Genomic DNA, 12,954 nt, shown 5'->3' with positions numbered 1-12,954 from the left:
ACAAACTGCTAAGCTAGCCATGTTGTAGCTTATGTTAGGTCTCAGTCAAACAGGCCTACAGACTGGTATGCAACCCTCTGACAACCTCTGATCCTTACGGTGTGTTCACACCGAACGCAATGGACGTGAATAGAGCGTCAGGTTTACATGTAAAGTCAATGGAAAAGCGCGATGACACGCGATTGCGGGTCCCGTGAAAATTTGGAAGCAGATTTGCGTCGCGAAAACGCCAAAACGCGTGAAACGTGCATCAGTGTAGCGCGTCTGGCGCGTTTGACTCGCGAATAAAACCACGCGCGTGAGTTTTTGTGTTGCATTTTGTGCATACGCGCGTTTCGCGTCTACCGCTCGAGTTGGAAAAATCTGAACTCAAGCGTCAAATCATGCCACGACAACCAATCAGGAGCCTGGTGACGTGACTGTGACCTAGGTCAAAGGGGCAGATCCAGCCAAAGCCCTTCATACTTCAAAGGAGGGAAGGCTAATCAATGCCGTAGCAAACAACCCGGAGCTGTACGACACCAGCTGCTTTCTGTACCGAGACAGGAATAAAAAGGACCGAGCTTGGAGGAAGATATGTGAAGAGATCGGACAACCTGGTAAGTTCATTCATTTCTCTTTTGAAAGTTTTCGCTGACCCGGGGAAGCCGCACAAAAGCTAGCAAGCCACCGCTATTTTCCCACTGACGTACAAATACCGTTCTGCTTTTATGCATGTTGTCATTTAGGAATATATTTTATTGTTTATTAATAAACAGCACACAGTGGTCCCGCTCATCCGTCACTGCTTTGCTTTTTCGCAGATTTTTTTTTTTTTTGCACCGTACAGCATTGCATTCTGCAGCCTGATTGACAAATCTGCTCCGTGTCATGTCGCCTGCGCTTGCCAGATTTATCACGTTTGGTTTTGATAACCATCACGTCCAATAGAAAAAACAGCACAAAAACACCCATAACTATGACCCTCATTCGGAAATAGACACCTGCACCCCGAGGGAAAAAGGCGCACGAAAGTGGCAGGCAGATGAAGACAAACCGCGGCATAATAATACTTTTACGTTTTGCAATCTACAAAGGTTTGCACTTTGAGAATCAATTGTGAGAACTGTGACCAATGTTCATGTGTGTGGGGGAAAAAAGGTGTACAAAGTGCGTGGTGAGGGGCTAGTTATTCTGAGAACCCCTGCTGCAATAAATGAGGGACCACTGTCTACTCTATGATTATTATATTCAACCTGTTAACATTTAATACTGTATTGATAGAACCAACTGATTCTGCAGCAGAGCATCCCCTGTAGCTTCTCCTGGCTCCCCAGTCCCTGAGCTCCTGCTGCTGCACCACAGGTATGTAACTGTAGCATCAGATGTACAGCAAGCACTGATAGCTTTTTACTCGGTGGGATTGCCTTGTGATCACCTTTACTAAATGTCTTCAACCTATCTGATTATATCCTGTTTGTTTTTTTTCGATGTTGAAATTAAAATCTAGTAGCAGTCTTCTCATTTCTTTGTGTTTTGTGCTGTTTTACAGGCCCACAGAGGAGGACGGCTCCGAGGCAGATGAGGGACGGGTCCCAGGATGGTCCATTGGCGGTGGAGCTGGCCATCCTGGTGTCCCTGAAGAGGCCACACCAGTCTCCAATGGAGCATTTCCTCCTCAGCCTTGTTCCTGCACTGGAGAGCAGCTGGTCCTTTTTATTCCTGTCTCTCTGTAAATACTTATATTTTATATATTCATGTTTAATGTTTTTCTGTTTGAGAATTTTAATATTATTTCAAATAAATTTTTATAATGACTAATGTCTCAGTTCTACTACACAGCAAATGTTGGCACACGACTTGACACATGTAGAATTTATTTCATATTATACTAATGACAAAATATACTAATACAGTGGGATGCAAAAGTTTGGGCAACATTGTTAATAGACATCATTTTACTGTATAAATCGTTGTTACAATAAAAAAATGTCAGTTAAATATATCATACAGGAGACACACACAGTGATATTTGAGAAGTGAAAAGAAGTTCACTGGATTTACAGAAAGTGTGCAATAATTGTTTAAACAAAATCAAGCAGGTGCATCAATTTGGGCACCACAAAAAAAGAAATGGAATAAATATTTAGTGTATATCAATGTGTGTGTCTCCTATATGATATATGGGGTGCCTTTGTCTAGACGTGCTTCCCATCCAGAGCTGCACAGCACAGAGGGAAGTTCCAGCGCTCCTGGAATCCCTCTGTGATGGACCGCCAGTCTCCAGGTGAAGACACAGCCATGAAGTCGTCCATTAGACAGTCCCAGATGGCCGTCGCTACCTGGGGGATGATCTGGCACACTGTGGACACACCAACTCGAAAACTGAACGCGATGGTCCTGAAGGAGTCCCCGGTGGCAAGGAGCCTGGACAAAATTGTTTAAAATGAGTATTATGTGTACTGCAGTTACAAAATACATTATTGAAATCACAAAATTACAAATTACAAAATTACAAATTACAAAACATAAATCTTACATAAAACATTTTGTAATTATAAGGATAATTACATGATATATATTAGATATAATCTAAAACAGTCTGCGGTGATTATATACAAATATTCAACTATCCCAGAATTAAACCAGGTCTAAATAAAAAGGAGTGAGTATCACTACAAAGGTTAACTTAGTGGTCCTAATGCTACAGTTTCATATCAGCAAACACCGAGCGCATACATTCATAGGACACCACAGCCATGCTATCATTGCAAACACTGATAACAGCATAAATCGAATTAAATCAGGACTTGATGAGAACTGAGTATCACTAGAAATATTATAAACAGTCGTCTCGATACCACAGTTTGCTTTCAGTAAACACCGAGAGCATTCACTGTTAGCATAGCACATCCATGTTAGCAGTGTATAAATGGATGGTTTAGCATATTAGCACAGGTATCAATAAAGGACTACCGTATTAAATACTTTTACCAACCTCAGGCAGACGGACAGGCGCTCTGCAGGTGGGATTGAGCGCCTATAATTGGTGTCTAGGCGGGCGATTCTTGGACACGCGTTGAGGCGCGAATGTGCACGCGTCAAATTAGGGGCGTTTGGGGCGTTTTTGTTTGTGTCCATCGCGTTCGGTGTGAACACACCGTTAGTCAAAAATGTATATTCCTAAGCAGTTGCTGCTGGCAGAAGCTGGGTGAAATTGTCTGCAAAGAGGGTGCTGGCACCAACAACTGCCTTGTGATTGCTTTTCTTGTTAGCAGTTTGCCTTGATTGCCCACAGTGTGCACTGAAGACACTGACTTTACTCACTGGAATGTGCAAGGTTCAACAGTTCAACAGTTGTTGTTTTACAACTGCTTAGATACAGTCAGCAACCACCAGTTCCTTTCATATCAAAAATCCTTGAAAGAGTAGTTGTCAAACAGCTAACAGATCATCTGCAGAGGAATGGCTTATTTGAAGGGTTTCAGTCAGGTTTCAGAGCTCATCACAGCACAGAAACAGCTTTAGTGAAGGTTACAAATGATCTTCTTATGGCCTCTGACAGTGGACTCATCTCTGTGCTTGTCTTGCTAGACCTCAGTGCAGCGTTTGATACTGTCGACCATAATATTCTATTAGAGCGATTAGAACATGCTGTAGGTATTACAGGTACTGTGCTGCAGTGGTTTGTATCATATCTATCTAATAGACTCCAATTTGTGCATGTAAATGGAGAGTCCTCTTCACACACTAAGGTCAGTTATGGACTTCCACAGGGTTTGGTGCTAGGACCAGTTCTGTTTACATTATACATGCTTCCCTTAGGCAGCATCATTAGAAGACATAGCATACATTTTCACTGCTATGCAGATGACACCCAGCTTTATCTATCCATGAAGCCAGATAACACACACCAATTAGTTAAACTGCAGGAATGTCTTAAAGACATAAAGACCTGGATGGCCGCTAACTTTCTGCTTCTTAATTCAGATAAAACTGAGGTTATTGTACTCGGCCCTAAAAATCTTAGAAATATGGTATCTAACCAGAGTACCAAAGAGTACTGACAGGGACTAGAAAGAGAGAGCATATTTCTCCTGTTTTGGCTTCCTTTCATTGGCTTCCTGTTAAATCCAGAATTGAATTCAAAATCCTGCTCCTCACATACAAGGTCTTAAATAATCAGGCCCCATCTTATCTTAATGACCTTGTAGTACCATATCACCCTATTAGAGCACTTCGCTCTCGCACTGCAGGCCTACTTGTTGTTCCTAGAGTATTTAAAAGTAGAATGGGAGGGAGAGCCTTCAGTTTTCAGGCCCCTCTTCTGTGGAACCAGCTTCCAGTTTGGATTCGGGAGACAGACACTATTAAGATTAGACTTAAAACTTTCTTTTTTGCTAAAGCATATAGTTAGGGCTGGACCAGGTGACCCTGAATCCTCCCTTAGTTATGCTGCAATAGACGTAGGCTGCCGAGGATTCCCATGATGCATTGAGTTCTTCCTTTTCAGTCACCTTACTCACTATGTGTTAATAGACCTCTCTGCATTTAATCATATCTGTTATTAACCTCTGTCTCTCTTCCACAGCATGTCTTTTATCCTGTCTTCTTTCTCTCACCCCAACCGGTCGCAGCAGATGGCCGCCCCTCCCTGAGCCTGGTTCTGCTGGAGGTTTCTTCCTGTTAAAAGGGAGTTTTTCCTTCCCACTGTCGCCAAAGTGCTTGCTCATAGGGGGTCATATGATTGTTGGGTTTTTCTCTGTATCTATGAAGCGCCTTGAGGCGACTTTTGTTGTGATTTGGTGCTATATAAATAAAATTTAATTGAATTGAATAGACAGAGCCTGTAATTCACTAACTCGCTTGGCTGTGGTTAGAGCCAACAGCAGAGCGGTTTTAAGAGAGAGAAACTTTAACCCCACTGCCCCGATAGGCTCAAAGGGGTGGTGGGAGAGGGCGTCTAAAACGACTGACAAATCCCATAAAGGGACCAGTGGTCTAGAGACTGGGAGTGTTCGACACGCCCCCCACATGAAGCGACATACTATGGCGTTATTTTTGTGCCAATATTCTGAGCGCACGTAAAAAAAAAATTGAGCGCACGTAAAAAAAGTTTGCGGGTGCAAGTGTTGCATGAGAAATTTATTTTGAGCGAAGAAAAGCTGAATTTGAGTGAACAAAATTCATTGCTGCATGCAAAAAAATGTATTTCAGTGTTTGCTATTATACACACACAATTTTCGCTCAGTTTTTGCATTTGCGCTTGCTCGCAATGTGTTGCTCGCGCTCAACTCGCTCTCTACACCGTTATAGTTGTGCCACAAAACCAGCCAATCACAGACTTGGATGCAAAAATATCTGATTGGCTGTTCTGGTCTCCAATCAGCTCGAAATGACGAAATGTAATATCCCAGAATCCATTTCGTCCAAAACTCAAACGAGGCAGTGGCGGAGGAACACAGAGTGGTGGAGTTTGAAATATTTCTCTGTCCGGGTCACAAAACTTTTAAGATATTTTCATGCGAGAATGTAGCTGTGTAAACTTGAAATATCTGCTCGATTCATCAAGACATCACATATTTCCATAAGTGCTCTAACGTTTTTGGAGATTGGGTTAGGGTGTGTGATTGGTGAACTAAATGACCTTCTATTAATATACTGACAATCGGTCAAACTGAAAGTGGGTGCTTGGAAACTTAACATATCACCCAACATCTGTAGAAAATAGCAGGTCAGGACATTAAATAATACTTTGTCTCCTAAGTATACAGGAACAAATGAATTCTGGTGGTTTGCCTTATAGTGACTCTATTAAATATAACTGTCATCACAAGTATGTTATAAATTAGTCACAGAGGATGAGCACACCACTCCCCCCTGACACTGCCACTTGTCTTTTTAATTACTTTGTTCTGGCATTTAGACTTTGTGTAGCGTTTAGCATTTTTAAAGTCTACAAATGTCACTTTCTACATTTTTCCCATTCAAATTTTATTGTGGTCAGCCAACCAATCCTCACAATCCTTTTAATATTCTGCTGGAGCAGCGACCAATGCAGATCGCAGACTAAAAAAAAACCATTCAGAATCTGCAATGTTTCAGTTTCTTGCGTATTTTCCAACAACCCGAGTTCACCCAACTGCATATCTGCAATACTAATGCACAGTACCACCTCTACCGCTCCATGTCTAAGCACAAAAAAAGCTCTGTCTCTGTAAGCTTCTGCAGTACCATGTTTAATCATTTTTAGTGAGGTCATTTAAATTTGCTAATAGAAATGACACACGTAGGTATGCAAAAGCAATCAATCAAGAAGGCTAACAAGCACCACTGCAGTAAGAGCTGATGCCACTGCAAACCCTTTTTATTTGAGCTGTCAGACTGAGCTGAAGCCTCAGGGACACAAGACAGATCTTAACACAGATTACAAGCTGTTTGTTCCAGCTGTTTGCTTTACAAAAAGCCACTAAAAGGAATCTAGCTGGAGTTCTTAAAGCGTTTGAGAACAGCGCAGCTCAGTTTACTCTGAACTCAGCCCGATTCATCTTTGTTTTACTTGGATTTCACACAGCTTATCCGCACACATGTGTAGAAGACATTTAAAAACGAGCTAAGACATAAAACTCTTGTCACCGTTCTCACTTTAGTGTGCCTGTACAAATATATATGAATATTATTGTCTCCAGAAAACAGTGGTCTCCATACTCTGTTGGGTTCAAGTTAACTTTCTGACAAACCAAACACAGGTTTTTAGAAAAGTTTGGAAATTTATTAAAAGTCAAAGACTCAAATCTGAGTTTTACTTTTTTTAAATTTTTTTTATTTGGCTTTGATGAGTCTATCTGGCAATACATGTCTGAGAGCAGGCACTAATGCGTGCATAATTCCACACTTAAACTGTTTTGTGGTTCTTAAAAGACAGCCAGAATGACTGGAGCGTTAGCTTAAATATACAAGTCAGCTTCCCTGTAAGATAAACTAAATGAGATTTGCTTATTTTATCCTTTAAAAATTCTAGTCTTATCAATGTATTTCTCTGCAGGCTTGAAAAAAAAAATGGCATAAAAATTGTAGCCGTTAGCTCCATTCACTCATTTTCACTGAAGACCATCTCACAAGTGCCCTTTGCTTTCTCCTGGCTAATAAGCAACCAATTTCTGTGTGAAACAGCTCTCACAGATCACCCATCAAACTTTTCTCAGGTAGTAAAAACAGGACAGCATTGAAGATGACGCCAGCACATTAAATTTTGCTTTTAAATCTGCCAAAACTTTGTTGTTGCTCGGTACCATTGTGTTCAGTTTCCTCCCATTGCATACAATGACATTATGTTCTTCAGTGAACATATCTGAGAAAATCCGAGAATCTATGGAAGAAATATTTAAAAAAAAAGATGCTCTGGAGCGAACACATCCTCAGAAAGATTACCTTTCAGATAAAGAAAATAGACAAGACAACACTGGGGTGTTCTCATGATAAGTCTGTAAATGTTCTTAAAAGGCTCGGTCAAAGTGTGGATGTAAATGCCACAGAACAGCTACAGATTTTGGACTCTTGTCTAAGATTCTTGTCTAAAGCTTACAAAAGATGCTAAAAAAAGCTCTAAATGTTTTTGATCAAAGTTCTGATGCATGCAAGTTTGCACCCAGGATGTTAGAAGGTGTGAATGACATATCACATTGGGGACACAATAAAACAGAAATCATCATGACTTATTTTGTGGTTTTATGCATGTTGAATCACTGCGACACTGTCATGGCTTATTTGGAGTCTTCGAGAGAACACGTTCATTATCACCTGAGCTTGTTGGAAAAAACAAACAAACCCAAAACTGTTCATTTCTGTGGTGAGGGTAGGGTTTTATACCTCAGGGCCTCAAACAAAGCTTAGGGGTTTTGTATAAATGCAACTCTTGCAAAGGAACTAGCAGGTACAATAACATCAAACTAACCTAAAAACAAGCTTTGTACTTTTTAACCCCCCTCTGGCTTTCTAGTACATTTAAGAAAATGAATTAAAAATAAATTAAAAGATATATGCTTGGGAAGTATTATGGTCTCACTGTGCTAAAGTGATGTATTTCAGTGCAGTGTATGAAAATAGCATCGGGGGGTAGTCTCCATAGAGCTTCATTGAGCTCAGTGAGCTGCGAAGTAAAAGTAGGGGAGTTTGTGAGGCGTAGTTTATAAAAGTGAGCCAGCCTGCACAGAAGAAGCTGTACACACTATTTGTCTCTCAAATCTCTGGAAAGTTCTGACTAAAATCGTCAACACGTTCTGCTGCTTCTCCATTCAGCCCACTAACATGAAGACTGCTGCAGCGACAAAATCTCCTTTAATGAGAAGGTGGGTCAAAAGCTACTAATTTCCTCAATGGGAATTTGTATTAATAAACTAGAGTAAAAGTAAGAAAACACTAATACTGTGGCTAACAGCTTTAGCACTATTAACCATATTAAATATGGTTTGGAGTAGTTGTATATCAGTTAATGCTTATGCAGAATTCATGGCATTGTAATTGTATCTGTTTGTGTAGGTATTTGTCTATGCAAAGTGAATTATCCAGGGTATTATGCACCCAATGCAGACAATCTTGTATTCATTCCACCACAAAAACCAGCACTGTAAAGCCTGACGATGTTGAGGCTATGATTTTCGGAAAAGTTGACTTAAGGAAAGTGAGCATGTTCACCATGAAAGGGGAGAAGTGCTAAACTAACACCGCCACTGAAAATCAAAAAAAGAGTCCAGGAAGCACAAAGAGTGACTGCTGTGGACAGTTTTCATTATTTTTAACATTTCGTTCATTTCTGCCAATGGACTCGCAACATTACATCTCATGAGTGTTTTTGTGTGTTTGATGGATCATTTGGTGGCACATTCATGATTGTACAACTGCAAAAGTGGAGCATAAAGTAACTGAATCTAAGTGACATAAATGTTTTCGATGTATGTCTCCTAACCAAGGGGGGACATAATGGAAGGAACAAAGACATAGAGGACTTGTGGTCAAAAGAATTGGATTTTCCCTTCCTTCAGTTTTACATTTAGAGGGAAATCATGTACCATACCAGGCTCTGTGTAGGACCAACATGCCAGTCTCTTTTAACAACCTACATACAACTGTTCATTTTCTGGATCAAGAGGCTGTGGATGGAAGTGTACTTTTGGCCTCTTCAAATAAAAAGTCCCCCTATAGAAGAAGCACTAAAACTATATCCTTGTTAATGCTCAACTGGTTGCAAACATACATCCGGTTTACGCCTCTGCGTTGAAAACAGCCTTCGACTACCTTTTCACTAACTTCAATAAACTCTTCTCAGTGAGACCGTGGGCTTAATCACTGAGTGCAAGTCTTACTGAACACAACGTCATGGAAATTAGGAGTGAGAACGGAGGATAAGCACACAGTACTGCTACTCACTTGATTTGCTGTGTTTTGAAATATCAATATGACGACAGTTGTGGTTACACTTTGACCACATCCATGTTTTTTATAGGGTTTATGGTAGTAACAGGTGGTCGCTTAACCAATCAGTGAAATAGTGTTATGATTACATTAATACTTAATTAGAAGTCTGTTCAACTGCTTATTAATACCAGTATCTAATCAACCAATCATATGGCAGCTACTCAATGCATTTAGGCATGTAAACATGATCAAGGTGATTTGTTGAAGCAAAGTTAGCATCAGATGGGGAAGAAAGGTGATTTAAAAGACTTTGTATGCAGAATGGTCGTTGGTGCCAGACAGTCTGATCTGAGTATTTCAGAAACTGCTGATCTGCTGGAACTTTCCCACGTAACCACTCTAGGGTTTACAGAGAATGGTCTGAAAAAGAGACAATATCCAGTGAGCAGCAGCTCTCTAAGCAAAAATGCATTATTGATGTCAGAGGCCAGAGGAGCATGGCAACACTGCTTCAAGCTGAAACAGTACATACATACGTATATATACATGCTATACAGTAACTTAAACAACCAGTTGTAAAAACCAAGGTATGTAGAAGAGCATCTCTGAATGCTCAACATATCACACAACGTGAAGACGACTGAGGCTGCAATTAACATGGGCTCACCAAAATTAGTCAACAGAAGATTTTGATGAATTGTTGCCTGGTCTGATGAGTCTGCTGTGTCATTCTGGTAGGGTCAGAATTTGCCATAAACAGTATGAAAGCATGGACTCACTCTGCCTTGTATCAGCGGTTCAGCCTGCTGCCGGTGGAGTAATGATGTGGGAAATATCTTCTTGGCACACTTTGTTCCTCTTAGCACCCACTGAGCATCGGCTCCAACATCATTGTGAAGTTTGCGGACGACACTACAGTGGTGGGTCTTATCACCAACGGTGATGAGACGGCTTACAGGGAGGAGGTCAGCGCCCTGACCCACTGGTGTCAAGACAACCATCTCACCCTCAACGTCGCAAAGACAAAGGAGTTGATAGTGGACTTCCGGAGGTGCAGAGAAGTACACACCCCCATCACCATCAGCGGCGCTGCTGTGGAGAGAGTGAGCAGCTTCCGGTTCCTTGGCGTACACCTGGCTGAGGATCTTACGTGGTCAGTACACACAAACAAAACAGTGAAGAAGGCGCAGCAGCGCCTCTTCTTTCTCAGGAGACTGAAAAGATTCGGCATGAGCCCCCGCATCCTCAGGACCTTCTATCGCTGTGCCATTGAGAGCATCCTCACTGGATGCATCACCACCTGGTATGGCAACAGCACCGCCTACAACTGCAAAGCTCTCCAGCGAGTAGTGCGGTGCTCTGAACGGATAATTGGAGGTGAGCTTCCCTCCCTCCAAGACATCTACAGGAAGCGGTGCCTGAGGAAAGCGGGGAGGATCATCAAGGACTCCAGTCACCCCAGCCATAAACTGTTCAGACTGCTTCCATCAGGAAGGAGGTTCTGCAGCATCCGGTCCCGTACCAGCAGACTGAGAGACAGCTTCTTCCACCAGGCCATCAGACTGCTGAACACGTCATAGACACCTCAGCTTCACTACTGGAACTTCAACATTATGCACTCCACACTGTATATAAATGCCACTTGTTTTGCACATATTCAACTCTGTATATTTTATATATTTTATTATTATTATTATTATTATTATTATTATTATTATTATTATTATTTTATTTTTTTACTATTTAATTTGTAAAAATGTGTATACACACACACACACACACACACACACACACACACACACACGTAGGAAAATATTTAGTATACACATCCAGAAATGCATACACTATTATATATTGTACATATATTTATTAGTTTCAGGTTGGCCATTCTTGTATTTTGCTCGTTTGTGTTGTTGTGTTTGCACATCTCTGTTGCTTGTGGGGCTCGCACACAAGAATTTCACTCGCATGTGCTGTGCCAGTGTGCCTGCACATGTGATGTGACAATAAAAAGTGATTTGATTTGATTTGATTTGATTTGTCTGAACACCACAGCTTACAGTACGCAAATATTGTCGCTGACCATATCTGTCCCATTATGACTGGATCACAAAAATATTCTGATGGCTGCTTCCATCAGGATAGAACGCAATGTCACAAAGCTCAAATCATCTCAAACTGGTTTCTTGAACAGTAAATTCACTGTATTCAAATGGCCTCCACATTCACTAGATCCATTCAATACAGCACCTTTTACATGTCCTGGAGTGGGAGATGTGGATCATGAGTGTGCAACTGACAAATCTGCAGCCACTCCAAATCTCTGAGGAATGTTTCCAGCTCCTTGTTGAATCTATGCCATGAAGAATTAAATAAATTTAAAAGACAAAAGGAAGTCTAACTTAGGACTAGAAAGATGTACCTAGAAAAACTAGGTAAAACTAGGTGAGTGTAGTATTTCTGGTGCCAGATGGCTGTGGGAGCAAAATTTGTTCAAATTGTTCAGCTAACCTCTCAAGTACTGCCATGTACTGTATACCAGGGGAAATGTGCATACAGAAGGTGTGAAAATATGAAAAAACAAGGCCCGCTCAACACTGTATGTAACTGATGAATTCGTTTGTTAGAGCCGTGCTGTGTATCAGCAGCTGTTAATAAAATCACATTATTTACACCTGTTTGATGAATTAATACAACTTTGATTATGACTCTAATTACACACTGATGAAGTTTTATGACCCTTCACTCAAAACCACATCATTAATTACAGAAAAATAAATTGGAGAATGCCAGGATACAGCATTAAATTTCCTATAACTAACTATTATTCTAATGGCTCAGGACAGACTGATCAATATTTCAGAAAAAAGAATACCCTCAGGTTATTTTTGACTTTATCTTTGATCGTTTTACAAACAGGCATGTTCTCTGTGTGTACATCCTCTGCAGCAGTTATCAGCACGCATGCACAAAGACGTGGTTAAATCTAAGCCACTTGCTGCTGCTGTCATGAAACTGCAGCTGACGTGTATCACTTCCTCTCCCTCTCTCTCCTCATTATTTTGCTCCTCCATCCTCCCCTCCTCTCGCTCATTATGCTTCTATTTGAGAGTAGATGGGCTGTGTTACAAGCACTTAATTTTTTCTGATCGACCTCTTGCGTCACATCAGAGGAGTCATTGCGACGTCGGATTCTGGACAATTAAGCAACAACCGCTAGCAGTGGTGTTTGCAATTCTATTTCTAATCATTGCTGCTGTTTTAATAACAACAAAAACACAGCCTTCGCATAAAGGGGCAAAAACAAATCAGGTGGTGGCGTGTAGTTCAACTGACTGCAGCAAAACACAGCACACAGCTTTAGTGAAACATTGCCAATTATAAACTCTATATGTTTACAATGGTTTCCCCTGTAAGTGAACAAACAGCTGGACAGGGCCACGCACACGGTGAAATGTTTCTCTGCTATTTTTGTGCCTGGATGGACTGTTAAAGGGAGGTAAATGTAGGTAAACAACCTGTCAGTACTACAGTGGCATTTCGGCATAAATTACTTTAACA

General features: G+C 41.0%; 1 protein-coding gene across 5 annotated transcripts in view; it reads right to left on the bottom strand.

The window, feature by feature from the left end:
- whrna (whirlin a) overlaps positions 1–12,954 on the bottom strand; it is a 232,820-nt gene that overhangs the window by 70,532 nt on the left and 149,334 nt on the right. The window lies entirely within an intron of this gene.

The sequence above is a fragment of the Maylandia zebra genome, linkage group LG7 (assembly GCF_041146795.1).
Source record: "Maylandia zebra isolate NMK-2024a linkage group LG7, Mzebra_GT3a, whole genome shotgun sequence".
Classification (NCBI taxonomy): Eukaryota; Metazoa; Chordata; class Actinopteri; order Cichliformes; family Cichlidae; genus Maylandia; species Maylandia zebra.
The sequence above is the reverse complement of the archived record's forward strand: the minus strand, read 5'-3'. Positions and strand labels throughout refer to the sequence as shown.